Below are 5,700 nucleotides of genomic sequence, written 5' to 3'. Positions count from 1 at the left end.
ATAGGTTTACACGAGAGTGACATGCGATTAACCTGTTTCGACAAGATAAGAAAAAAGTTATTATGATGATTTTAATTTAAACTACTAAAAAAACTTACTATAAAATACAATAGATATAATGAATATGTATATATTGTTTATTAATTATTATTCTATATAAATTTTAAAATTTAAGTTTTATTTATTTATTAATTTATTTTTATAGTATATTATATGACACATCCCAACCGAGATCAAGGCATGCTGGCCGTCACATGAGAGTCACGTAGCCATGTGCACAGTACGGAAGCAATAAAGATAAGAATTATACGAATAATTAAGAACCAAATTACTAGAGTGCACTACTATACAGAAAGTGATAGGAGTTAGTTACAAGAGTGAACACTCTTAATCAGAGCATAAAGTCTAGGTGCAGTCCAGTAGGACAAGTACTAGTTATACAGTAACGAGAATGTCCTACTATTATTTGGATAAATCAGAACTGTCGATGTCCTCAAGCCACCAACAGCAAGCTTACTTAAAACCTGGAGGGGCGCAAAACTGAAAACGTGAGTGGGCAAGAACAAATGTTTTACAAAATCATTTTCTTTTGTCAACATACTAACCCCTCGCTGTAAAACATGTAAAATTTTCCTAGAATCAAGATATAAGCATATACATAATTTATATATACATGAAATCATATCAATTCAATTTATGCTTCACATAATCATATTCAAATGTATGCCATGCCAAAATATAACAAAGTAAACAATCCAGGTAAGAATGATTTCATAGAAATATGATATGCTAGCCGGAACCCTTGTGGTAGTCTGTATGGCTGAATTCATAGTTCAAAAGTCAATCTAGCCGAAGTCACTACAATGACCTATACGGCAATATACTGCACATAAGTCGGAACCACTAAAAATGGTCTGTACGACAAGATTGAGTGAAATATAATTATGCTCAATTCTATTCTCTCATAATAGTCGGGTGATAAATCGCTAGTCACCTATGAGTCAGAACGATAAATAAGGTCTGTATGACAAGACTGTACACTTAAGTTGGATCCAATATGAGCATATAGTGCGGGAGGTGACATAAATAAACAGGTATGTACTTCACATCTCTGGTTACATCACAATCACCCTAGGTGCAGTTTTATGAGCTCAACATCAATTCATCACATATCATATAATCGATGATTCACATAATCAAACATAAATTACCTGAACTTGTGCCTCCACAACACCACATTTATATATATATATGCAACCATGAAATGCATATTCAGAATATAAAAGCATTTGGCATATTTTTTCATAGCATACTTTCCTTAAAATGCATTTCTGGGAAATATAACAAGTATATAAATATATACTGAAAACAAAAGCCCACTCACTGTTATGTCGACTGGTCGTAACCCCCGAGTCGCCCCTGGATACGCTCGTCCTCGTGATAAGTCTCATATATATGCGAATTAACTATAAAAACGTTATTTTAAAGCACATAGGCAAAACTAGCTAATAATTTCTCATACATTGCTCAATTTTGGTATTTGAATATACCAACGTGACCTACACAACCTCCCGAACATCGTGATATTTTTAGATAAATTTTTCTGTGACTCACGCGCCAGGGGAGGGCACGGCCTCACGTGCCCTCACGCACATCACCTTTAACCTCCATATGCCGAAACTGTGTCACTGGCACCGGATTCTTGGCAGACCTGCAACTGCCTATTTCTCGCTTGTCTTTGCACCATTTTTCACGTATTTTATACCAAAATGAAGCTCTTAACTTGTAGAACACAATCATACTAATTTAAAGTTCTAAAAGTCACAGAATCTCACCGGAGAATTCCAAGAAAATCGGCCAAACTTCATCCACACTATCCTGACTTCTAAAACCTTCAAACGAAGCACTCCGGGCTTCCTTGGGACCTCACTAAGCTTCCTACAAGCTTCAAATTCCCAAAAACATCCATAATTACGTGTGCATGAACAGTGCACCAATCGGGGGTTATGAAAAACTAGGGATTTCAAAGGTATCCTTACCTGAAATGGGTACCAATCGACTCGTCTGGGCTTCACAAACACAATGGTACCATTTTCTTCCTCGATCAGTGAGGTTTGAGAGGTCCTTGGTGTTTGTCCGTACAAGAAGAATGAGAGAGAGAGAGAGAGAGAGAGTCCGAGAAAGGAGAGAGAGCACGGGAAGAAAAGAGAATGAGTAAGTGTGGTGTGTGTGTGATCCACGTGGTCACCAATTCAAGACCACAAAACAATCTCTAAGTCTCAATATGTCACACATACACACTATCATTTTCCCGTCCAAGGATAAAGCTGTCATTTTACATCGTCGAAAATTATATATTTAGGACGGGCTGTGACATTATAGGCAAAGATTGAGATTAAAAATCATAAAACACATTAAAAATAAAAATATCAAGTAATTTAAAAATACCAAACACATTAAAAAAAATTATAATAATTAATTTACATGTGCAAAAAATATGCAAACGCTCGTAGTCACATCCTGTATGCTTTGAGGATGTGTATATGATCGTTTGAATTTTTAAAACCATATACAAACTCTCATGAATAGTATTTTTAAGGGAGTTCAAAATAAACAAAACTCATAATCATTAATGTATAAGCCTAAAAGATGTGAAAGCATAATAAATGTTCATAATTGCATCCTCAACGCTTAGACGATAGTTACATGGTCGTTTAGATTTTTAAAACCCTCCAAATCTCATGAACAATATTTTTTTATTTGAGTGCAAAATTAAAAAAAAAAAAAATTATTATTATTATTGTAGAAGTGTTAAAAATGTAATCACTCATAATGAAAAGCTTTACAACTTTCATGTAGGGGTCAATTCTGAAATTTAGTATAAATACACTAACTTAGTATTATGTTTTACATTTTTTGGGGTCAAATTATGTTTTTCATTTTTATTGATTTAAAATATATTTTTCTTAATGGGTAACGGGTCAGGTCATATTACCTGATAATATTAACGGGTTGATTTCGGGTCGGGTCATATTACCCGTTTACTTTAATGGGTATTACACGACATGACCCGTTAAGTTATCAGGTATGACACAAAAAGACATGAACACGAGAAAAACGACATGAATGCTACTCACCAAAAGAAATGGTAAAAAAACCTATGAGATATCCTTTTTTCTTGGGTAAATTACATTTTACCACCTCAGGTTTGAGGTCTATTGCAATCTCATACAATATCTTTAAAACATTTCACTTTCATACCGCAAGTACTATTTTATTTCAATATAATACATCTGTTATATTTTCCATCCATTGGTTCGTTAAGAGCTGATGTGGCTGCCACATTTGTGCCATGTGGCAAAAAAATAATTCTTTATGCATTAAAAATATTATAATATTTATCCTATTTACCCTATAAAAATAATATAAAAAATACCCAAAAATCCTTCCCCGACCCCTTCCCCTTCCCCGTAACCCTTGCCCCAAATCGCGGTCCTGGATCCCCAGCCCTAGCAATCTAACCCGCCCCGGTTTCCGGAACCCCTTCCCCCCACACCAAAAAACTGTCGTCCCGATCCAAACCCTCGCCCGCCCAATCCAAAAAGCCCCAACCCGCTTCCCCGGATCCTATTCTCGTTGATACCTCCCTAGACAACCCGGATCTCGGGCCGTTTATGCTCAAGCTGGCCCGGAACACAATCTCCTCCGCCGAGGGTCCGAACAAGGCATTGGAGTAGGCAGTCTGGGCATCCAAGTCATTCAAGCGATGCACTGTGGAAGGCGAGCTGAGCTTGGATCTGGCCGTAAGCTTGGACAGCAAGGCGAGGCGAGCCTGGACAGTGTGCGGTGGACAAAGACTAAACTCGACATCCTCGCTGAAGAAAAAGAAAGTGGAGGAGAGGGAGTGGGATGGATGGTTGCGGAGAAGGTGGGATGGGGGGTTGGGTGGGATGAGGTGGGATGGGGTGGGACAGAGGAGAAGGAGTGGGTCAAGGGGGAATGTTTTCTGGGTTTTTTATTTTTATTTTTATATATATAGGATAAATATTTTAATATTTAAATGCATAACAAATTATTTTTTTGACACGTGTCATAAATTTGGTAGCCACATCAGCTCTTAACAAACCAATGAATGGAAAATGTAACGAATGTATTATATTGAAATAAAATAGTACTTGAGGTATGACAGTGAAATGTTTTAAATATGTAAGGAATTGAAATCGACCCCAAACCTGAAGGGGTAAAATGTCATTTATCCTTTTTTTTTCTTTCTAGAAAAAAGAAAAACAAAGGTATAGGAGACAAGGGCCTCACATTCTATGCAAAATAATTAATAATTGAACTCATGCAACCCGTCCAAAGTTAGCAATCTACATCTAGAAACAGCAGGCGCACTGAATTGCTTCTATAGCTAGTTGGATTGAATAATGGAGCACTTGAAAACCCTAACAACCCATCTTTCCCGCACCACTATTGGATTGAATTATTAACTGACCTGCTTGCTTTAAGGAAAGAGATTCTCTTTTTTTTTTAATGAGAATTAGTTATGGGATTCACTCTTCAACGCTTAGAATCGTCTATTTTGTAAGTCATGATTCATAGATCACCATTGCAAAAATTCAATTCAATTTGAAACTATTTACCTATTTAATTGTCATCACGAAATTTCAATATTTCTTATAATATAGTTTTTGTCAATTTATGTGAGCTCAATTAAATGTTTATTTTACAAGAATGATCTATGAGGTGCAAGTTGAAAAATAACTATTTGGATCGTTGAATTTCAATGTGACGTGGGATATAAAAGTATGGGAAATTTTATTTGAACCCTAAAAACTTCTTTCCACACCCAACTTAAATATTTTTGCCATTAAACTCTCCACTTTACCCCTAAATTAATGTGAGATAAGAAAAATATATTGAAAGGAGATGAACCCATATCAGCCCGACCAACGCCCGCTGTTTTCCGGCATCTTCTTCATTGAGGCGGGTGAATCTTTTGTGTCAGCGTCTTCTCTTTTCAGGCTTTTTTTCCGTTCTCTCTATATCCATCTTATATTCTCCTCCTCCTCCTCCTCTCTATTGCTCACTTCCTTCAACCGACAAATGCCAAAAGCAAATTTGGGCCTACACAATTTTCGAGTGTTATAGAGTCGGCGACGTGGAGAATCACGACCAAGGGTACCTTTGTGTTGTATGGAAGGCGTTAGATGTCAAAGCTTGTGAAAGGTAAATGGGCTGCCATGGATGGCAGAAGTTGCCTTGAAAAATCACCAGCAAATCTCTGGTGGGGTTTGAGGTGGAAGTGACAGTGGGTGTAAAAAGACATTTTGATTTTGTTTTTTGTTTTTAAGTTTTATACAAGGGTGAATTAGGAATTTTAATAAAGGAAAACTAATGAAAATGGCTTGAAAACTTTGAGTTTTAATGATAAGGACAAAATAAAGGGTACAGTGAATAGTACCAGGATTGACTTTTTAGTGTAAAAATGTAGTTTTTCGTTAAAGTGAACAGTAGCGGGTGCTTTTCGTTAAAGTTCACTTTTAATAATTGGGTGTAAAAGAATGTTGAATGGGTTCTAATAAAAATTTTCTAAAAGTATATACGATCTTCATTTACCCTTTCAGTTCTATATTTAGAAGCAGAAAAGTACTTCCGAGAATCCTTTCCTCAAATACACTGCTGTAAGTGGGTTTTTGT

At 36.2% G+C, this 5,700-nt stretch overlaps 1 long non-coding RNA gene across 1 annotated transcript; it reads right to left on the bottom strand.

The window, feature by feature from the left end:
• Positions 1–315: 315 nt before the first annotated feature.
• LOC114822106 (uncharacterized) lies at positions 316–1,711 on the bottom strand. Its single transcript, XR_011577500.1, has 2 exons — positions 1,385–1,711; positions 316–524 (listed from the first exon to the last, which is right to left on the bottom strand). It is a non-coding gene; the product is annotated as an uncharacterized lncRNA (long non-coding RNA).
• Between the last annotated feature and the right edge of the window lie 3,989 nt (positions 1,712–5,700).

Source organism: Malus domestica, chromosome 16, assembly GCF_042453785.1.
Source record: "Malus domestica chromosome 16, GDT2T_hap1".
Classification (NCBI taxonomy): domain Eukaryota; kingdom Viridiplantae; phylum Streptophyta; class Magnoliopsida; order Rosales; family Rosaceae; genus Malus; species Malus domestica.
This window is presented reverse-complemented; position numbering and strand designations above follow the sequence as displayed.